Source organism: Ruditapes philippinarum, unplaced genomic scaffold (genome assembly GCF_026571515.1).
Source record: "Ruditapes philippinarum isolate M1 unplaced genomic scaffold, ASM2657151v2 ctg404_1_1_1_1, whole genome shotgun sequence".
Taxonomy (NCBI): domain Eukaryota; kingdom Metazoa; phylum Mollusca; class Bivalvia; order Venerida; family Veneridae; genus Ruditapes; species Ruditapes philippinarum.
Genome location: NW_026852024.1, coordinates 206,084 through 231,377, shown reverse-complemented (window position 1 = coordinate 231,377; position 25,294 = coordinate 206,084). Strand labels below are relative to the sequence as shown.

The 25,294-nt window shown below is 29.0% G+C and overlaps 1 protein-coding gene across 4 annotated transcripts in view; it reads left to right on the top strand.

The window, feature by feature from the left end:
- Positions 1–537: 537 nt before the first annotated feature.
- Positions 538–25,294, top strand: part of LOC132746986 (histamine H2 receptor-like) — a 176,295-nt gene continuing 151,538 nt past the window's right edge. For 3 of the 4 annotated variants that reach the window (XR_009628069.1, XM_060736303.1, XM_060736293.1), the window contains exon 1: positions 11,995–12,124. The gene's annotated coding sequence lies outside the window, so the exon portion shown is untranslated. Of the gene's footprint in view, positions 636–11,994; positions 12,125–25,294 lie in introns of those variants that run through there. The other variant, XM_060736300.1, reaches the window with a different exon arrangement.

The following is a 25,294-nucleotide window of genomic DNA, read 5'->3' as shown; positions in this document are numbered from 1 at the left end:
TCATACTAAATACTATCAACGCAATTATTTATTATAATACAGACCTTCCTTTATAAACCAATCCAACCTTTTTAACTAAGAATCCATACTTGAAAATTATGTAAAACAAAATGGTAAATGTAGTTGAAAAAAAAGCAGTACAAACATATCTTACCAGCAAACCAATACATACATAAAATCACTCTTACGGTGATATTTTGACATGTGAAAAAGTAGAGTATTGTATCCAACGAAGCGAATAGCAATGAATCTGTACCCATCAATTTTACTACCTGATCATAGCTGTAACATAAATTTATCTCAATTTTCAGCCAATACGTTTAAAAAGTAATTTTTGTACTACCGAACTTTAAAGTGATAGGTTTAAATGTAAGTTTGAAGTAGTTCTTTTGTTAATTTAGGGAAGTTTATTCTTCATAGTTTTGTAAAGGATTACAAAGGGTAAATTTGTTTTAAAAAATGTTGCCTTGATGAAATTGTGTATCATTTGTGATAAAATGAAAAGTCAGTGTTAAATGTTGAGGTATTATTATTTAAATGTATTTTTGTTTTGAAACAAAAGCATCGCTTGGAATATGGAATTATTAATTTGATTACTTTGCATCAAATAAAACGCATCATGTGAAAATTATCAGGTAAATAGTTTTACTCTCTTATGCTTTGAAATGTTTACCTGAACTAAATAATTTGAGAACTATTAATATATTTATTGGTTTTAAAGAAATCATATGTGTCTGCATTATCAATAATAGAAATCTTTATTATTTTTCTTAAAAAAAACCGGAGCCACTAATATTAAAATTTAGTATGATAATACATTGTAAAATAAAAAGAAACATTTTAATGCGTGCTGTATATCAACTCACTTTGTAAAATACATCAAAAAGAATAAATAGTTTTCGTCACAGTTAGTTTGATATTGGGTATGTAACCATTTCACATTTCATGTTGTTTTTTAAACATCTTATTAAAAACGTCATATTTTGTGACGCGTTTTAGATAAACATCCAAAGCAGTTTGATAAAGATAGTATGTGCTCGCCATAGTGTAAAATTACAAAGATTGAAATCTAAATCTGATTTTATTCAGTCACTGACACAAACTATTTAAGGTTAATGTAAATTCAAATATAACAAAAAAGAAAATACAGCTTCCTTTATTTCATCAAATTACACAGTAGTCTTTTATGTAGTAAAGATAGCATTTAAAAGTGAATAAATCATTAAATGCATTGATTGTCATTTTCACTGCGCGATAGAAAGCTTAAATAAATTTGCTAATGACATATGGTTGTAAGCATAAAAACATGTGCACAGGTTTTATACAATGGTCTATGTCCGATAAGTAGCGATGTCAATATTTCTCTTATTGTTGCCTTTATCTAGTTATAGATCTGACCGTTTACAAAATACAGTTTGGCTACCTCAACGATGCAATTATCACACTATATTATGGTTTGCGGCTTACTTTAATCGTAATGTGTCAATGGAATATTCATAAACGGTCAGTGTCCGTTTTAGCAAGCTGTTTTTAAGCAAGTAATTTAAATAATTTTGCTATCAACTATTATTTTCAAAGATAAGTGCATTAACATCAGATCTGACCTCCTCCACCCCTTTCCCCTAACACCAACTTTAACATAAAATATATACTCATAATAACCCTAAAGCTAAGGTGTTATTATCGTAAGTGAAATAGCATTCGTGTCATTTTTCTTGTTTTATCTTCAGTTGTATCAATTTTGTATCTATTTATTGATATTTTGCGTTATTATCTATATTGAATAAGATGAAAAGTGTAAGAATGTTTTAATGAATACGGCATTTAGTTGAGTAATATATTATATATTCATGATGAAAATACATGTACATGTATTTAGTCAATTTGCCAGAATAAAAAAGTTAAGTATCTCAGATACAATTGAGTAAAGTATTTAGATACCGTATCGCATAGATTATTTGATTATGTCTTCTACTCACCGAATTTGTTAAATAATCAGCATATTCCCAAATAATGATGCTTTTTGTTTAATTTACAAAGAAAAAATAAAAAAGGATTAAAACCGACCCTGCATGCTTACATAACACGAAGGATCACAAATAACAAATTAAAAATGTCTTATAAATATCATATTATGGTAATTTCTTTAGTGACAAAATGCCTTATATCATACATTTTGGAACAGTTACTCCGTGTTTGTAATTTAAGCAACATTTTTCTATTTTTCTCGCATCTTACACAGAATACCGTAAATTTATATTTTGGAACAGTTACTCCGTGTTTGTAATTTAAGCAGCAATTTTCTATTTTTATCGCATGTTACACAGAAAGAATGAATGTCCACCAAAATTGAACGATACAATAAAAGTCCAATAATTTAGGTTTAACTTTTTGGAAAAACTAACTAGAGATAAACTCGAACATGCATGTCACCAAAAAGATTAGAGACAACAGTGATGACATTTAAAATGATGTCAATGTCATATTTTATCTTAACAATGCATGACTTTAACTTAAGACTAGTTTAAGATTTATGTTTGAACCGATATTTAAAGTAGTGTCATAGATGAAATGACTGTGCATCTAGATATGTGACAAGAACGTAACTGTGTGACATATGTGCATTTAGTTATCTCATAAAGTAACACATGGATATAATAATTAGGTAAATATTGTCTATGATGTGGTTTGTAGTACTTATTGTTTGCACTATATTGTGATATTGAAGTAACAGGGTGTAGGTTTATTTGCAAAGTAAATAACAGTGCTCTTCTCATATTAACATATAGTCTAAGAAAACAATATGCAATACTTATCTTTTATTCGATTGTATTTACAGTACATGGAATGTATCTGACTACAAAACATTTACCACCAGCTTCTTATTACTCACGTTTATTTTTAAACTTATATTACTTTAAGAAAAGGTTACTGGTGAATAAAGTTTTTCAAATGAACTTGTTTCATAGATTTAATCTTTTAAATGACAGCTGAAAATTACTGTTTGACAATTTAATAATCTTTAAACATGTTTTACATTTAAAAACCTTATTAGAAAGACATATAATGTACAAATAAAGGTTTAACAGTACGTAACATTTTGAAATTAGATATTTTATTTGTAACATTTAAATAATACATTTATTAAGTTATCACATATGAATATTTGATATTTGCATTCCTGATAACAATTGAATTAAGTAAAGAAATAAAGTACTCTCAGGATAAAACTGTAAAATATGTAAAACACGATTGTGATTTTCAGTATAAAATATTCATACCTTTAGGGAAAGTATTAATTCAAGTAAGAATATATTTGATTTGGTTAGATAAATGAAACTGTTCTGTAATAATGTCATTAAATCTTTATCGTCTGTATGATACCGTTAAAATATGATAAACAAGATCAACAAGGAATGGCGGCGCTCAATGAAGGCAACCTCCCACACACTCACGAAGGGCCTCTTTGACTTCTGTTTGTCACCCGCCACATGAGGGTTAACGTATTCCGTTGTTTCAAATATCGTCAGGGAAATTGAGCAATTGTATGTGTTAAAGCTATCTGCTTACTTTTTGAAGGTCGTTGTCTATTATCACTCTGGTACCAACTTGGAAAAGATCATAGAAGAAAGAAATTTGCGGGCTTTTTTTATTTCGGCGTAATTAAATAATTAGAAATAGAATAACTACAATGTATGTTATTTGTGGTGTAGGTGTAATTTTAGGCAGACAACTGATGACCACATAATATAATAAATGTTTATAGAATATGTATAACGGTGATTTAGTAATTAATTTTATTATATTTTCACTTTTTGTCGTGGACGCATTATTGCTAATCAAGATTTCCAGAAATAATAATGCAAGAAAAATTTGATAAAAAAAACGATTATTCAATTATTCAAGCAAAAAATAATTCACAAATAGAATGAGATATATTTTTGTATAGAATTCAAAATCAGATTTGGCAAAAAAAATTGTATAAATAAATAGTTTCACGTACTTTTAAGATATACAAAATGTACTATTTTGCTCTAAATTTGTGCGTTTTGAGATGTCATTTCTTTCAACAGTTGAACTTAAAATTTAAGAACTGTTTTATTTTTTAATTAGTGACGTGAAAAGGTGCAATGTAATCAGTACCTTTATGTTTTCAATAATCATCTCTGTTTGGTCATAATATTTACAAAGATTTCAGCATTGATCAAAGAAATAGTTCCTTTTATTTTGTAATCATGTGTTTCAATTCAGCAGGCAGGTGCAACACAAACATGTTAAATCATTTAAATATGTTGGTAACCTTGCATTTATCTTATTTTTTTTATTGCAACATCACATCACAGTTCGTGCCGTTGTTAAGATAAACATACTACAAATAGCTATGAGTAGGGACATGCTTTTTTAAATTTAAGGTCGAATGACACTTGTTATCAAAATTCATTCTGTTATCATGCCTCTTATGGTATATGACATAGCTTTTTAATCTTGTATTTGAAAAAGTCAAGTACTTGTACCCCTTTTTTCAACACAGCTTTAGTTTAACGTACATCATTATTTGCGAACATGAATTAAACAAACAACATAACATATAGAACAGATGGATGTTTCAGTCTTCAAGTGATGATGGTTCATATATTTCAAAACGTTGTTAAACTTGAGGGGAAACTTTTAAAACCATAATGATCTCTTTCGTGATGCTAAATGTGTTATTAAAACAAACCTATAGGGCGTACAATGAATAATATTTTAAATGCTTCCTTTTTACAATATACATTGCACAGACACAATTTAAGGATCACGGACCATATCTATTATATGCGAGCCGACGTATGATTTCAAAATTAAAATTGGCCTCATATCTGAAAACAATGGCAAACTCACTAAGACTAATAGTATGCCTATAGCGTATAGCGAAAACTTTCCAAAAGAGGCAAGAGCGGTTTCGAGTTATTTACGATATAACACGATACAAGCCGACGTTTACCGATTCATTTTGATCCGTATTTCTTAAAAGTAGTGTTATCTATAAATACTTCGTTGTTATATAACTCACCACAGCTGCATATTATAAATTTAATGAGGAATGTGTTAATGTTTATAAGGAAAAAAAATAGTGTGAAAGGTGTAGGTATTATCATCCTCATAAAACAGCACTACTCATTTTTTTTTAATTTTCTTCAATTGCATCCGGGTTCTATATTTAGTAAATGTGACTAACCATTGAGTTTTAAAAAAGCTGCAGGTGATGTTTTGTACTTTCATAATCTTGTCAAGTGCGTAAATGGTTTATCCATATGATAAGTAAAAATACCTTATAATATTATCATTTAAAACTGAATAAATTTCGTTTTGCCATACAAAAATTTGGGAATAAAAGTGGTATAATTATGTTGAATACATCCGATTGTTGAATATTTACAGCTCATCAATTTTCCTATACAAAATTGCCAGGAACATTTTTTTAAAGCATCCTGTTTTATGTTATTATTAAGAATATTGTAATTTTGTTCCATTTTGTAATGTTGTCAAATGTAGAAAGAACAGTCATTTATTAAACAAGCCTGTAGCAACTTCTGTGTACAGAAAATGAAGAATTCCTAAGTTCCTTTTAAACGAGACATACATTTTTGTCAACTTTCGTTTGATTTATTGTTCTTTTTCATCTGGAGGAATGCCGCTTTAAAGAACGTTTTGCTATTATTTTGCTATTATGCAATTTTATATCTTTATGAACTTCGCTTCTAACATGTTGTTCTCTGAAGCTCGGGTATTGTCTCATTAAATTTTCATGCGAAAATATTTGACAGAAGAAAGCTAAAAGTTTAAAAACAACACCCCGTTTTAAAGTTGTATGGATAGGTATTATCTTCCTGGGTAAAACAGAACTATAAGTGGCGTGTGAAACTTTGATATTCATCCAAGCGGTTAGTGAAGTAGGTTTACCGAACAGTTTTATACTCTCAATCCGTCCCTATTTGTTTTTTTGATTTTAAGTTTTAACAAAATATTGACTTACTTCACAAATATATTTTTGTTTACAATTTCAAAATAATTGATGGATAACTGTGCTGTTCTGGGTGTGGATGCTTAGCAGTTATTAGGACCAACATCATAGGTGAGCCATTCACCACTGTATTGACAATAGTGACATTGACATTTCGTTTTGACTAAAACTGACATAATTTCAAAATTTAGAGTGAAGTCAATAGTGTGGTTAGTATATCTTATTATATCAATGATTAAACGATTTTTGAAAAGAATTCCTAAGCAGTTTACTAGATTTTTTCTTCAATATTTTTTATGGCATTAAATAGGTTAAGCCAGTCGCAAATGTCTTCTAATAAAACGTGTATTATAGTATCACGATGCATTTAATTACTGTTCGTCGCCAAATAGTTGTTGTTAAATGAAAATTACTGACAAGAATTAGCGCTCATTAACTACGAAGCTTATTCCGAGTAAATGAATACAATTCACAGGTACAGTTTTGTTTAATTCTAAGTGCTGGTTCAATATTTGCCATTTTAATGGCGAATAATACACAAACTTCCTATAAAAGGTTTGGTTTATGTTTATTTATGTTAAAATATCATATAAATGGATAGAAATGTTATGTTGTTACAGATGTGTTACTCCAAAGCCTTATTTATGATTAAAGTGCATTATACATATTAACTGTATACATTACAAGGTGATAAAATTGAGAGAAAAAAGGAAAATGGAGAAATTACATTTCAACTTAGTAAATTATAGTACGTAACTTTTTTGTTTCCAATGTTACTTGAAATTATCCCCCTGTGCTTGGTTAAGAAAGAGTTGTTGTTGTTGTTGTTTTGTTGTTATGTATACAATTAATATGTAAAATGTATTTTAATTATAAAAAATGATTTAGAGTAATAAACAAATGTATCTGTTACAGCATAACATTTTTATGCAGTTTTAATTTCGTGCAGTTGGTATGTAACGTCTAAGATACCCATATCAAATTTACATCAATTGCAACTTGATTTCAAAATTGATACAACCATGTTGCAAGCACAAACCGTTTTATTCCAAATTACAACATTATAAGCTTGCGCAAAATGATTGTATCACAAAAAGATAACAAAATGCGGTTCCATTTTCTGATGTAATAGCATTTTCTGCATGCATATTTTTTGTTTAAATTCTATTTTTAGATGTTTTAAAAAGCATTGCTTATCGTTTAATTTGCAATAAAACTTATTCAGATGGAACGTAATAAAAATCTAAAATAACATTTAAACTGCAATGCAATGAATCGTATAAAGGGCAAATGTAAATAACCTGCACGATATTAATTCAATGAAAACTTAAATTTTTATATATGTTGACCTTATATCATAAACTGTGTCATCTTATTTTAACAGCGGTTTTAAATAAAAAGAAGTCGGAAGTAAACTCATTTTGGACATGGTTGTAACTATTTATCTTTTACGAAATTTTTTACATGCTTTCTAGGGACGCAGCTACAAATTTCAATCATATTGTTATTTAAACTTTACTGTAGCCTACTTTGTTAAAATCTAAAGAAAAAAAATAGAAAAAAATAAAATAGTACAAAAATTAGTTTGCAATGTATGCTTCATTCTTATTATAATAGTTCAAATGTAATCATAATCATATCACAGTAATGCTCTATATTTATATTATATATCACACCAAATAGAATGTGAATATTGAGCGTTAATGAACTTGCATGGCTTACAACAATCATGCAATAATATACTTACTATGCTTAACAACAAATAAACGTCTGTTTATTTTGGTACATACCTAATGTGTGTGAAATGATTACATTTAAAGTGACGGTCATCAGATATGAAAGTATTTTATCGTGTCGAAATACTACACATTGGTAAGGTCAGTAGGCCAGTAGTTTATCTCCGTACAACCAACTTAACTATTAACCTATTGTTCCCAACCTGGAAATTATAATCTGCGTCGGGATAATAAAGTATTCATTTGTTACTTACCATTTGCATATTATAACATTCATATTAAAGCCATGGAAACACTCTAGGGGATTTAACATTTTTACTGCAACACATTTTTGACAGGAAAACTTAATTTATTAATATATTAAAATAACTTGTAGCTTTTGTTACATACCTTTTTTCGTTTATTAATTTTTTAGATAACCTACAGTCAATAAAAAAGTAAGTCCTTTTCTAGTTCATATTAAGTTACTTCTTGTTTGCGCTCAAATCAGCTATATGTAAGAAAAATAATAAAAGGAATAAAAGGAAGTTTATCCTTATCCATTTGTACTCCTGTAATGTCATCACCCTGTTATATATTTGATGAAAAAAAATCTTGTTTCATTTTCGTTTATGGGAAGGGAGTGGGGGTGGGGTTGGGGGCAGTATTTCTTAATATAGTTCATGATCAGTATTTAACTACCGCCCGTGAACAAGGCTCACTCATTCAAAGTCTGCAACAGGTGTGATGCTAACAACAGACAAAACTAGTTGAAAAGAACCTATAAACTGGTTTATGTACTCGTATATTTAAGATCGTACTCTAGATAATAAATAGTGTCATTCAAACAATTTGTTTGATGGTTTTAATTTTTTTATATTTTTCCCTTAAAACATAAGTTTTAAATCAATGCACATTAGAGTGCTTTCATTTTAATAATACCATCTACATAAAAGAAAGTATTTTAATGAGGCCAAAATATTGCCTTAAATGGATTTAAACTCTAGAAAAGTGTTTTTGAGTCCATTAAAAAGTACTGAAAATAAATGATGCTTATTATGCATATTATCGCAAGAACCTATATCGATCGTAAAATAGTTTTAAATAGAATTCGTTAAAGTAAATTTGTCTTCAATGGGCGTCTTTTCAATAAGAATTTCAAATATTGATAATTATAGGAATAAATCATTTTGTTATACTTTTAAGATATTGCTTAAAGGTGTGTTGTTAATAAACTTCTAAGCGATTTAACCACCGGAACATTATATATGAATAAAAATAATAATTTTTGTTCTAGCAGAAATTATTATTTGCTATATACGTTTTTACAGGTTTTTTATGCAATTTCTTCTGAGGTGTATTAATAAACGTTCACTACCTCTAATGGTAGACATTTGTAATCAATTGGAAAAACGACATCCCCAGATACACACCACTTCTTGTTCCTACAGATATATCATAAATTGAACTTAACATGCGTTATTAATGAGCATACAGTTTGTCCTGTAGACACAGTATTTGTACAGCTGGACGAATTATACTTTTCTTTTTATTATTTGCTATTATCATATATCTCACACTTGCCTAGAACTTACATATATCATTCTCGACATTTGATGTTCTGCTTCATGCTAAATATTACCATATCAATTATTTATTACTTATCATTATGCTTCATGCTAAATACTATTATATCAATTATTTATTATTTATCATTTTGCTTCATGCTAAATACTACCATATCAATTATTTATCATTATGCTTCATGCTAAATACTTCCATATCAATTATTTATTATTTATCATTACGCTTCATGCTAAATACTACCATATCAATTATTTATTATTTATCATTATTATTTTACTGTAATACAAATCTTCATCATAGACAAATTCACTTAAATAAAGCAATAGTTAGAGATAAAAAATTACCATTAGAGGTAGTGAACGTTTATTAATACACCACAGAAGAAATTGCATAAAAATCTGTAAACCGCTGTAAACTTGTACTCAGGAGGATTTTTACTAAGTTTATTAATGAACATAATCGCTTCCTCTTCCGAATTGTTAATAGAGTTACTTTCAGTTGTGAGGCAGATAAATGTGACAAATGTAACGGATATTATCGCAATCTTTTTGTAAAAGAATGTAGATATTGTCCTCTTTTCTGCAAACACCAGCTGTTAATTATGTAAAAGTAAATGAAAGGAAAACTGCCGGTGACATTTGTAATCATTTGGAGAAACGACATCCCCAGATACACACCACTTCTTGTTGCTACAGATATATCATGAATTGAACTTAACATGCGTTATTAATGAGCAATGAGCATACAGTTTGTCCTGTAGACACAGTATTTGTACAGCTGGACGAATTATACTTTTCTTAAAATGCTACAGTTCATCTTGACTGACAGTGTTAACTGTTTAGTGGTTTAAGTAAAATAAAATAGTGTATCCATGTTGTACAATTTTACCATTTAGCCTACCGTCTTAATACTTACGATTTATCAACTATTTTAGATGACCGAAATAAGTTATGATTAAAACGTAGTTCACTTAGTTAATATACCTAAAATGACTTAAATTGTACAATTATATTATCTAAAAATAGCAGGAAACCGCAAATCGTCATTGCTAACTATTGCATTCAACTGTGTGTTGTTTATGGGAAGAATACATTATAAATTTGAACAAGCGTTTCTTGCTTGTTTTGTATTTCTTATATTGCTGCTGTATTTTGTTATCTTAAATACAAGAATGAATATGATAAGATTTTACTTTCTGGAGCATCATTTTGATAATTTAAAAAAAAATTAATAAAAAATTGTATCAATTAAGAACATCCAAACAGCTCAGTTGCAAATGTTGAAGGTTTTGTGTAATTGAGTAAACACAAGTCACTCAAGCCCATGTCACTTCCATTCATCGATTTTGCAATTTTTAACGTTTATATTCAATAATATACTATAATTAGTTTCCACAATATAATAACGCAGGATACGGCTTTTTGTAAACGTCATTAATTATATAGTCCTAATTTCTATGACGTTATAAAACACAAGATAAATAATGTTAGAAAAGGGAATTTTCCCAAAATGTGTGATCCAATTGAACAGCTTAATCCCTGAGTATTTATATATTCAATTTGACAGCAACTATATGCAATATAAAACTTCGAACATTTGTATTGATAACAACTGAAAGCTATTATTCTCCTTAGCATAAATACGTCATTATGTATGCTTAAATTCCGTTTCATAACACCTTCAAGTTGCCGTCTCGGAAATATGATATTTGACCACATACAAAAATAATGTATTTGTTTCTATCAATTTTTCCTATTGCATTAAATGTATCTTAATTGTGCATGTGGTATACGATAGTCATGAAAAGAAAGTAACCGTTTTGGTCAGTTTGTTGAGATGGTGTAAAAAAGTTTTATGAAAACAAACGTGTTTATGCTGCTTAAAAAATAAAAGCCAAATGTTTACTAAAGTGTTTTGAGAGTTTTGAATGAACATTTGCTGTAGTTTGGTCTTCGATACATTCTACACTGTATTGCGTAATTCTTGTTTATCCGTCTGTATGTTAAGGGTTTCATGGCATATCTGTACATTTTTGTCATCGGATCGACCGATCAGATCAGATTAGGATTGCAGAGAAAACATTTAATGGGATATAAAACAATTCCCGAGACGCACATTTGTCATTGTATTGCCAACAGACATTTTGGTTGATAGCTCGTAAAATACGCTGTCATTAATTATAGTTAATTTTACTGATGGCGTAAATAATTGTTACTATTTGTAGCCACTTTCTCACTTGAGAAACTTACTGATTTGTTTTAAGATACATAGTTTTATATCCACCACGGTAATATGTATAAAGATATGTTTACCAAATATTGGAGGTGATTTGACCTTACTACATGACGTTTCTTTGTTTTAAATCTATTTAGATATTGCAGGTTTTGATGTTTAATAACAAAAGTGGCACGTCAAATGATATGTTCGCCGTTTTCGGCTTTGGTGTTTTCTTCGCGGTGGGATAAAATAATTATACAAGAGCTGTGCAGTCATTTCATTAACTAGGAAATATTATTTAAAGTAGGTAAAAATGGTATAAAATTCACAAAAATTCGCTTCATACCACTTCCTTATATTTGTTTGCTGTATGTCTATAAGTAATGATGTAAGTTCCTTTATATAAACAAGTAGCTGTGGGTAATAAAGCGTGAAAATGTTTAAAATAACTTAACGTGGGAGGATGAAAATAAGGATGGACTTCTACATTGATTAACAAAAATGTACTTTAATATATGATCTGAATAACGAATTCGTGTATATATATTTTTTTGTTTCTTATTTTTCAGGTGAATTGAACGGATTTTAAACCGAGATACTGGTAAGTTTAACTTATATATATATTACAGGTTTACGTCATTACTTATACTTGGAACTATTTGTAATGACATTGACTTTTTTTATTTAGGAGAAGAAACTTGGAATATTATTATATTGTTTATTAACATATGAAGTATATGTATGCATTGACTTAAAGCTGCATGCGCCTAGATGAGCCACAATATTTCAGTAAATTCAATCTTGAAAAAAAAAATGAAGTAAGAAATTAGGAAAAGTAAAATTACTTACAATACAAGAATAATTTAAAAGTTCATGTTATATGCCATTAGTGGCCGATGTTGCAGTATTTATCAGAGTATGTCTACTGCGTTGTTAACGCAGTAATGACTTTTTTGTGTATTTTGACCTATGCTACGACAGTAAAGAATGTTTATTTTTGACAATAAAAAGATTCAGTAAATCTACAATCATTACAAGCATGACTAAAAATCTTAACATTATATTACAAACGTATTGCAAACGATATAATATAACAACAACTTAATCTTAAATCTTATAATAAGATGTCGTCTTCATAATGATATTGTATCATTTCTATCATGTTTTATATCATGTTTGTATCATGTTTTGTATCATTTCTTCTATCATTTTTTGTGTTTGGCATATTTAAAGTCACAATGTAATTTTATTCTGTTGATTTCTTTAAATACTGACACTGTAGATGTGTTTAGAGTATCTATAAGTATCGTGTTGTAAACAAATAATATACTGAGTGATCCAATATTAACGTATCACTAATTTAGTTTGTCATATCGGACACTTTTATAGCAATTTTTTTTTCTGAAAATAAAGTAAATGCACATTTGACATTTTTGAATTGTATGCATTGTGCGATTTATTTTAACATTCAAATATAATGTGTCAAATTGTCACTCAAACCAACACTTACTAACGGCAAGCACAGCAGTGGCATATAAATGTGTGTATCATTTTATTCTAAATCCTATCCACTGAAATGTTGTTAAATATGCATATTTTGTTTATGCATTAACTCTTTATTGACAGTTTAAAGTCAGCGTAAGATTCTAAATTTGAATATACAATTATGCTGAACCTTAAGTATTCTAGAGGCAATTGATTCTACGAAAAATCAAAATCAGCCGGCACATAGTGGTCCTCACTGTTCACCATTCACTCGGCTCATATATTTAAATTTCACCTTAAATGATATAGTTTTGCCAAGATTGAAAGATGGACAATCACAGTAAAATATTCAGATTTGTTAAAGATGCTTAATGTATAGTTTTGTAACAATGACAAAATATCTCGTGTTTAATTTATTACCAAAATCAAGTTACTATGTTAACTTTACAATCACTTATCATTAATAACTCATAATTACCATAATAATAGCTGTTATCGCGTTATGAATATTTAATGAAACATTTATCTCTCTTTGTTACACTTACTACTATATAATGTTTGGACATCTGTATTTTAAAGATGATAATTGAGTTTCCATTCCGGTGTATGGTCATAAATTTATATTACTCCAAAACCAAAGAACAAAGAACGTAATAAAAATAAACGACTGTTATAATCATAACAATAACATAAGTGTTGTCTTTATTAAATTAGGTATATTATATGTTGTAACACGAATATGATTTATTTATGAGTGAGATGAAGGTGGTCTGAAACAATAAGATTATCAAAATGCTTTATCTACTAAATATAGTAAGTGCTTAAGAATATATATTCTATGACCGAGGTTGGCTACAAGATTTATCTTGAGCAACGTAACACATCTTGCACACCACAAAACGATCATACGTTCTTGTATATAAAGAACTGATTGTAAAAAGTTTTATTTTACATTTGAATGTGCGATGTTTTCAAATCCACGAGCATAATACATTTTAAATTCAACATCCATTGATTATTTGCTAATTCAATGTTGATCATTTCCTACTCAGTGGTAAATTGAATGTTAATACTGGGACACTAGTCTGTGTTATTCGTATAAAACGAGAAAAAGCATACTATTTAACAGATATACAATTAAGGAATAAATTCACTAAACTTCATCATATACTATATATTCATATAGCATCATAGCTAACATTATCAAATCTTCCGCATTCATAAGATATAAATGCTATATCAAATGCACCTGTAAACATATCTTGATAGATTAAACAGATGTAACAAACAATTTTAAAGGCAACATTTTACATATTAAACAGTTCAGGTGTATTCAGACATGATAAACTGTTGAACAAGAAATAGTTGCATTATGTAATTATTATTATCATAAACATTATGTTTGTATGGTATTACAATTTGCAATGTGTACCCACCTGTTTCTAATTGCAAATATATCAAATTTAAGAAAGGTGTACCCTCCTACGTTGCTATTTAAATAGTTTAATAATACAATGTCATATTTCATTCATTCTACTGCTCAAGATTTAAAACCATTTTTGACAGTATTTCTTTTTTTATGTTTTTAAATCTTGCATTAATTACATAGCACTTATGAATAAATATTCTGTCAATAGTTATTATCGACATGTATTTTACTGATATGAATGGGAACATTTATTTTTATTTTATTTTTTTTAACTTGAAACAGATTTATTGAAACATTTTCATTTATTCACCTTTAACGAACATGGGAGACAATATAATTATATCTTAGCGGGCATATTAAGATACTCCTGGCCTCATAATTGAGGACAAGTTGATTCCCATGAGACATAAGGTGGAGCAGACATGTTTGACGTGAATAAATGTTACCAATTCAAAAGCACTTCAATCTTTAATTTGACTATAAATACATTGAAATGCAAAGATGTGTGAGTCCAATTTATAGAGTTGATCTCGTTCAAATAGTTAATCTATTCTTCAAAAATGAAGAAAAACTATTTTTTACTTGTATAATATTTTACATCATTATTCTATTTTCTAATTATAATACAATTCAAAGTCAATATATGTTTTGCACTAATAACTATATTTTATCAAATCAGAGTGATTTATGAAGAACGATGGCTGCTGCCAACTTAGGATAATATCGTTCCGGTTATTTGTTCCCTGTTTTATCAGATACAGTATGCCTTAATTGAATCAATTAACATTGTAAATAATTCATATATTCCACTGTTTGTGCTGATTATCATCACAGAAGTGAATCTGTCAAATAATTATGATTCATAAGGTAATGAAATAGCAATATAATTGTCTAGTAGTTTCAGATAAAAAAAGTAACGACCATCAAAAGGAAGTAAATGATTATTGATATGCCATAGCGATCGTCAGTGTTTCATTTATAATGTAATGAATTGCTGAACTTAACGTGGGAGGCTGTAAATTGAAATCAGGTTTTGTAACATCTTTTCAAACGTGGGTTTAACTCTTTGAAAATGTTAAATGCATGCTTTCAGTTATGAAAAGCTCTAAATGCAACGACAGCAGGACATTTCTTTTGAATACTTTAAAAAGAAGATAGATATAACTTCTATGCAAAACCAAATAGTTTTTTTATCAAACTCAGTAAATAAATTCAAAGACTTATAACATTAGGAGTTATACATTTTAGCGGTTTAAATCCCCTGATATACACCATAACTTGCTATGTTTGAATGATTTAATGTGAATTGTAAAAAAACTTGAATTATTACTTAGCTTACAATCGGTACTGAAGACGCATATATTTAACAGTTGGCGTTCAGATAGAAACAACAAAGCAATTATTTTGAGTGTTTGTCGCATCGGACAAAAGTATATAGTTGTTTTACAGTAAAATACTGAAATACTGAAATATTATAGTAAACATGTAAATGATGATAGAATCATGCATTATCTAAGATCAAAAATTGTATAAATGACTTTTAATCGTGTAACAAATTTCAATATGTTCATAACTAAGTGTTCCGAGACGGTTACACATTTTAGTATCGTGTTTGCAAAATACATTTATTGACAATTTCAGTCATCCCCCAAAAACTCAGTTAAAAGATGATTAGAAAAGAATGTTCTCATAGTTATGTAAGTCTGAGCAACACATAAACCTGTGATGATGTTCAATCAGATCTGTATCACATAAATGTTCATACAATATCACGAAGGACTTGTTATTCACATACGTCTCATTTCCATTGTTTGTATCAGTTATATTTGAAATACTTATGCTAAATACGCCGATTGTAGACTTATCAATCTTCTTTAAACATTACTGCCACTATTGTACTTACAAAAAGATCATATCTTAGATTTACATGTGAATCCGTTTAAAAAAAGACATGGTAAGTCTGTGTACAAAATTTTCCCAACTTAGTGTGTAAGAGAATGCCTAAGATAAGCTTTTCTTTAGACTTTTGGGACATTTTTAAATTTAAAAACCTTTTTTGCGGGAAAATCCCTTTTTTTTAAAATTTGCCCCCTATAAATTTGTGTCATAAATTGTGAATAAACCCCGGGGTTTATGGGGAAATTGCCGTAATACTCTCCCCATTGTTCGTAAACGAAATACGTTTAAAACCAAGGCTTTGTGATTAAAAAATTGTTTTTTTTGTTTTTATTGCGAGGAATTTTTAATTTTTGATACTGTAATATATAAGTAAGTAGAACTAAAAAATTTCATATAAATATTTTTGTAAAAAATAAGCCCCTTTTTAAACGGGGAAATTCCATCGAAAGGGTTTTTTAAAAACATTAGTTTTTTTTAAGCATTTATAATTTTCAAATGATAAAAAAATGTTTAAGCATAAAATTATTAAATTTCTATTGTATTAAACGGAATGTTCCTGTTTGATTTTTGTACAGTCTTTTTATGTCTTTATTTTCAGCTATGAATTTTAAAGATTATTTTTCAAACAAGCATCTAGTATTTATTTCTATGATTTTGAATATTTTTATGACTGCAAGGCATAAATGTGAAATATTACTATGTTTCCAAAGAGTAAACTTTCTTAATATAGATATCGCAGATTCAATGTTAATTAGTACACTTATTTTACATTCTAAATCTTTAAAATTAAGTCCATTACCATTTCAATACCAATAGCTCAATCCTTTTACAAATGGGTCAGTATTTACAGTTTTTCATCACCTATTTAAGATGCACACCTTGTGCATAGGAAATTTCGTAATAAAGTACATTTAAAAATTTAACGTGAATATGGTTAATACGAAACCATTCAGCAGTGTTTTATTAAATGATAAAAGCAGATTGATTAATTATACATACACTGTTTTATGTTTATATATAAGCTTGAAAGCTACCATAAAATGTTAGAAAACTATTCACATCTTCAATCTGATTAAAATCAGCTCCTAATTAACGCTACGCATTTGGACAAAAATTTAAAAGCGATGGGGTTTCTAATTTTAACCGCTGCAAAATCAGTACTGAGTAGGTAATTTTCACGAATGGCGTTGTATATATAGCCAGCAGGTAAACTTGCAAAACATATTTTGCCGATTAGAACTGAGTCTATCATTTTCAGTTTATTTGTTTTAAATTACTGCAAATATTTTTTGTTCCTAGCAAAAATGAACAATTTGGTTTACTCCCACGGACAGTCTGATTGCATGGCTAAAATAACTTTGTCGGGAAATCCGAATCGCAATGATGGTAAAACAAATACGGTGACAATCAGATCTACATGCAAATTAACCTAAGTAGATCTGATTTTTAGTCAGATTGTCCTTTATAATCAAAACAAAGAACATTGCTTTTTATTCAAGTCTTTTTTTCATCAGTGCGTGAATATATGAATGTTATATAATACTCTATATTATAAAGAAACCTTAGTAGCAAACTTAAATCGTTTATATAAATATTTAATTTCCAGTACCGTTCATGAACGGGCTGCAGCATTTTTTGTCATTTTGCAGTTCTTAAATTTCGTTTGGGATTCTATTTTTCTCGAACATTAATTTTCTGCATTTTTCACTGGCCAATGCATATTGCGCTATTGTACCCACATTGTGCTATATACACGTGACATTTACAAAGATTTGTTTACTCATGCTCCTCTATTATTCATAATATTCAATGAATCAGAATCCGTTTAAGTTCGCCCACATTGTCTAGTATCCATTTTAAAGAGTTTAACCTTGCAACATTTATCTTGTTCTGCCATTTATGATTTCTATATTCAAGGTTAGATGTATGCATATATCAGACATATATCACAATTCGTAGTTACATGATTTAACTTACAATGAACTATATAAACGACTGCAAAGTTTAACATCTTATGCTGCGGTTGATCTTTCAAATAGTGCGTGCGACGGTTTCTTTAATAATCATGCAACTGTTTACAAATACAAAAAAAGACTAGTGGATACAATGTACATGCAGTATTTTAGGAATACGTTTCCCTTTCCAAAATGAAAACTTTGCATTGTGTATTCTTTATTCTAGAAAATCGTGGTCATAAAATAATATTTCTCGAATGTAATCACTTTTCTTCTACTTTTGTAAATGTATCAAAGGAAAAGTCAAATTTTCTATTAATGATAAGATTTTGTTTTATCATCAGATATTGATTAGCAAGGTACATGGTAACTATAAGTTGTGTCCCGCCGTTTCAAAAGTGGATCAGAGGCTGTTGAAACAACTTAGAACATTGCGAGTAAAAATATCAATTACATCTTAAATTATAAGACAATCAATCCCCCGTACATCAATTTGTCAATATACTACCAATAGGCAGTTTGGTTAATAGCTCGTAAAATACGTTGTCACTAATTACAGCCGATTTAAGTAGGAGTGTAAATAATTTACACTTTTTTATGTCTTTTCTTATCTCTTTTCTTTCCTGAGAAAATGTTTGATACATTTTAAAATGGTTTTATATACAAGAAAATATGTGAACTGATAATGCAAGCTTCAACTTTCCACCGATTCACTAATGTGCGGACTGGCAAATAGGCATTATGTGATTGTACGGTAAAAAGCAATCATTGGGTAATTGTGCGTGAAATATTTACGTTAAAGCAACACAAAATGTAAAGAATCGAATACATAATGAACTGGGACTTGCACAATTTCCCCCTTTATATACATCCATGTATATTCCTTCTTATTTGAACCTAAATTGGCAAGTTTTTTTTATCAATAAAAGTCTTTATGTTTTATTTATAGGCTTACTTATATCTGTATTTTATTTGCGTTTATTTTACTGGATTTCATATTTTAATGCAAACGATATGAAATTGTATATGTATATACATGTAAACTATACATAATATCTAGATTTCATTTCTTGAACTTCTTTTGCACAATAAAGAACAACTAAAATAGTAAATGTGCACCAACTTGTGGTTGTTTTATACATTTGGTTAATCTAAATTGACGGATTACTTGGAAACAAAAAAGTATAATCCGAAATTAAAGAACCGTTGTGTTGTAACTTCTATGACGTTTTTTATCAACAGTCTATCTGACTATTATTCGTTAGCTATAGCTTAGAAGACAAGAAGGTTTTTTTGCCCTTAACCTGGCAAAACCCAAAGAAATTGAGCTAAACAGGCTGTCTACTGTTGGTTGGTCAAACTATAAGTTTCGTCTTGATAACGGAAAGATTTAAGAAAAGTCAAGCCCTTCTAATAGTTAATTTTAATATTTTCTTTTTATTTCAGTACATTGTTGTAATTTTGTCCGTACTTGACATTTAACCTCTTACCATCAGACAAAAAGTATATACAGAGAATTTAATTGACTCAAATCAAGATACAAGGTGCCGAGAGCAAATCCAGGGTCTGAGGTTTTAACGAAATTTTCCGAATCTTAACCTCCGATCTTGAGAATTTAAATGGTCACAAAAAAGCACAGTATCTACACTGACCAATGAAAATCCCGAGATTCAAGACAGTTCTTAGAAAATAAATATTTGCAAAACCTTGGGACAGATATCAACCGTCTAGTTATTTATTCCTAATTTGTTAGACCTTAAGTTGTTTAATTGAATATATTGATACTGTGAATAATTTATAACTACTATTTTATTTGCTTGCTATTGTTATAAGGATTAGTCTTTTATATCAATTTGAAATTTAGGTTAATGAAGTTGTACTTAGTCTGGTCGCTAAAGATAAAAAAGGAATGACAATAATGGAAAATAAAATACAAATGTAAAGCGTTTGCGATAGGTCCTATTAATTATTGATGTGGCAATAAAAGGCTAGTTTAGTATACTACAAGTAAAAGAATGTGGATAAGTATCATATTTGAAATGGCCTGTTATCATTTGTTAATCGAATTGGAATTGTTTTAATTAATATGTAAGAATGTGCATGTATGTATTTTTGCAGAACACTTTCTCTTACAAAATACAATCAAAGTTCGCACAACTGTTTGTCGAATGTAACATGGCTTTTTGTCTTTGTGATCGTATTTAAGTCAAGTATTGAGTTTTATTTCATAAGGCTCATCGCTCATGATCGCAATTGTATTAATGTTGAAAATGCTACATAACATGCAGTAAAGTAGTACGATTTAGTACAACTAAGCCTTAATGTGCCAACGGTTATAACTGCAATGTTCGACTATAAATGTTTAAATTTAATTTATTTGTTTGTACATGTTTTGTATGTATGTGAATTGCTACTTTTATATTTCAACCTGATGCTATTGGTAAAGTTAAAGTTCCCATAGGCTACTGGGAGTTATTTATACTGTTATTGCAAGTGTACCATGTGACTTAAAAACATTGTCACATTTCCATGAATGAAAATTGAAAATACCTTAAGCACCCATAACTCTGATTACACTATTGTATATTTGTAACTAAATCCGGGTTTTGTTAGGTTTTACCCAACATTATCTTTGATTCATCAGAAAAAAAAACAACAACTAAATTTTGAATATTTGTTTTTTTTTTCAAACTGACGTGTTTCATATTTAGTTACATATAGATTTCTGAACGCATATCGTATGCTTGTTTCATTAATTGTAGCCAATCATCAGTAAAATAACGCGGAAGTTTGCAACGAATTCAAGGAATTATAACGTTTTTTCAGTTTGATACTTTAAGGGATAAATTTCTAATATTTCCATTGTACCTAATATATTATGCAGTTTAAAGATGAGTTACATAATGTATACTAGTATTTGCTAAATTTGTATCAGGAGAAACCAATGTTAAAAAAAAACAAAATACAAATAATCACCTTGACCATGAATGACTTGTTGTATTAATCACTACAAGATTCGTAACAAATATGTTAAATACCCCTCACTTTTTGTGTAATATGAATTTTCCATAGGCCACTGGTATTAATCACTACAAGATTCGTAACAAATATATTAAATACCCTTCACTTTTTGTGTAATATTAATTTCCTATAGGCCACTGGGATGAGTTATTTATACTGTTATTGCAAGTGTACCATGTGACTTAAAAATTTGTACCCTAATAGGGTAACAGTATTTTTAACAGTATAAAATTTGGTCACATGGTCTATTTTCTAAATAAAATCATCATAGAAAATCATCAAAGTTATACTTCTTTAACGAACATGGGAGGGAATACAATGGTATCTTAGCGGGCAAATTAATATACTCTGGGCCTCATAATTGAGAACAAGTTGATTCTCATGAGGTATAAGGTGGATCAGACTTGTTTGACGTGAATCAATGTTACCATTTCAAAAGCACTTCAATCTTTAATTTGTATATAAATACATTAAAAGGCAAAGTCGAGAGTCCAATTTATAGAGAGTTGACGCCGTTCAAAGAGTTTATCTAATTCATTAAGACAGAACTATATTTTATTTGTACAATATTTAACATCAATATTCTATTTTCTAATTATAATACAATTCAAAGTAAATATACGTATTGAAATATTACCTCACTTAATCAAATCAGAGTGATTTATGAAGAACGATGGATACCGCTAACTTAGGATAATATCATCCTTGTTACTTGTTCCCTGTTATATCAGATACAGTATGCTTTAATTGAATCAATTAACGTTGTAAATAATTCATATATTCCACTGTTTGTGCTGATTATCATCACAGAAGTGAATCTGTCAAATAATTATGATTCATAAGTCAATGAAATAGCAATATAATTGTCTAGTGGATTCAGATAAAAAAGTAACGACCATCAAAAAAAGTAAATGGTTACTGTTATGCCACAGCGAGCATATGTGGTTTATTTATTATGTAAAAAGATTTGCTAAAATTAACGTGGGAGGCTGTAAATTGAGATCAGGTTTTGAAACATGTTTTCAAACGTTGGTTTAACTCTTTGAAAATGTTAAATGCATGCTTTCAGTTATGAAAAGCTCTAAATGCAACAACAGCAGGATATTTCTTTTGAATACTTTAAAAAGAAGATAGATATAACTTCTATGCAAAACCAAATAGTTTTTTATCAAACTCAGTAAAAAAATTCAAAGACTTATAACATTACGAGTAATATATTTTAGCGGTTTATATCCCCTGATATACACCATAACTTGTTCTGTTTGAGTGATGTAATGTGAATTGTAAAAAAAAACTTGAATTGTTACTAAGCTTACAATCTGTACTGAAGACGCATATATTTAACAGTTGGCGTTCAGATAGAAACAACAAAGCAATTATTTTGAGTGTTTGTCGCATCGGACAAAAGTATATAGTTGTTTTACAGTAAAATACTGAAATATTATTGTAAACATGTAAATGATGATAGAATCATGCATTATCTAAGATCAAAAATTGTATAAATGACTTTTAATCGTGTAACAAATTTCAATATGTTCATAACTAAGTGTTCCGAGACGGTTACACATTTTAGTATCGTGTTTGCATAATAAATTAATTTCAGTCATCCCCCAAAAACTCCAGTTAAAATATAATTAGAGTAGAATGTTATCATATGTAAATCCGATCAACACATAACCCAGTAATGATGTTCAGTCAGATCTGTATCACATAAATGTTCATGCAATATCACCAAGGACTTGTTATTAACATACGACACATTTCCATTGTTTGTATCAGTTATATTTGAAATACTTATGCTAAATACGCCGACTTATCAATCTTCTTTAAATACTGAAAATTACTGCCACTATTGTACTTACAAAGAAATCATATCATAGATTTACATGTGAATCCGTTTAAAAATCGACATGGTAAGTCTATTTACAAAATTTCCCAACTGAGTGTATAAGAAATGCCATAGATAAGCTTTAGCATAGACATATGACATATTAAATGTAACCTTTTGCAGGAAATGCATTTTTTTCAAATTGCTCATATAAATGCATATTTTGTCATAAAATTGTGCAATAACCCCGTCGTTATGGAAATTGCGTGTAATACTCTGCCATTGTTCGTAAACGTAAAACGCTTAACCAAGGCATGGGGATTATAGCATTGTTATATGTGCTTTAATGCAGGGAGTTATAATTTGATATTGTAATATATACCAGTAAGTAGAACTAAAGTATTCATAATACATATTTTGTCAAAAATAAAACCATTTGTAAACAGAAATTCCCATCGAAATGATTTACAACATTAGTGTTTTTAAGCAGTATAGTTTTTCAAAATGACAATAAATGACAAGCATCAAATATATTATTTCTATCTATATCCTTTCTTTGTGTATGACTGAATGTTCCTGTTTGAATTTTGTACAATCCTTTTATGTCTTTATATTCAGCTATGAATTTGAAAAATATATTTTTTCTAAGAAGCATCTAGTATTTATTTCTAGTATTTTGAATATTTATATGACTCCAACGCATAATTGTTAAATGTTACTATGTTTCCAAAGGGTATACTTACTTAATATAGATATTGCAGATCAAATGTTAATTAGTAGACTTATTTTACATTCTTACGCTTTAAAATTAAATCCATCACAATTGTAATACAAATAGCTCAATCCTTTTACAAATGGGTCAGTATTTACAGTTTTTCATCACCTTAAGAAGAAGCACACCTTGTGCATATGAAATGTTGTAATAAAATACATTAAGATATGTATATATGGTTTATACGATATACATTTAACAATGTTTTATTCAATGATACAGATTAATTATACATGCACTGTTATATGATTATATATGCTTTATGCTTGAACGCTACACTCAAACCAGTTTAGAAAACTATCCTTAGAATGATACATTCTGATTTAAATCAGCTCCTAATTAACGAGGCACCAATATGCGCAATCATATTAAGAAACTATAGCAAACTTAAATCGTTTATATAAATATATACTTTCCAGTACCGTCCATGAACAGGCTCAGCTAAACCGAGCCTGCAATTTCATTTTCATTTTGCAGTTCTTAAAGTTCGTTTGGGATTCTATTTTTCTCAATTATTGCTTCATTTTTCACTGGCCAATGCATATTGCGCTATTGTACACACATTGTGCTATATACACGTGACATTTACAAAGATTTGTTTACTCATGCTCCTCTATTATTCATAATATTCAATGAGTCGGAATCCGCTTCAGTTCGCCCACATTGTCTATTATCCATTTTAAGAAGTTTAACCTTGCAACATTTATCTTGTTCTGCCATTTACGATTTCTATATTCAAGGTTAGATGTATGCACATATCATACATATATCACCATTCGTAGTTACAAGATGTAACTTACAGTGAACAATATAAACGACTGCGGTTTATCTTTCAAACAGTGCGTGATAAGATTCCGTTTTATAATCAGACATTGGTTATCAAAGTACACTGTACCTACAAGTTGTGTCCGACCGTTTCAGAACATACAAAAGTGGATATGTGGCAGTCGAAACAACTAAGAACATTGCGAGTAAAAATATCAATTACTTCTTAAATTATAAGACAATCAATCCCCCGTACACCAATTTGTCAATATACTACCAATAGGCAGTTTGGTTAATAGCTCGTAAAATACGTTGTCACTAATTACAGCCGATTTAAGTAGGAGTGTAAATAATTTACATTTTTTATGTCTTTTCTTATCTCTTTTCGTTCCTGAGAAAATGTTTGATACATTTTAAAATGGTTTTATATACAAGAAAGTATGTGAATGAACTGATAATGCAAGCTTCAACTTTCCACCGATTCACTAATATGCGGACTGGGAAATAGGTATTGTGATTATACGGTACAAAGCAATCGTTGGGTAATTGTGCGTGAAATATTTACGTTTAAGCAACACAAAATACAAAGAATCGAATACATAATGAACTGGGACTTG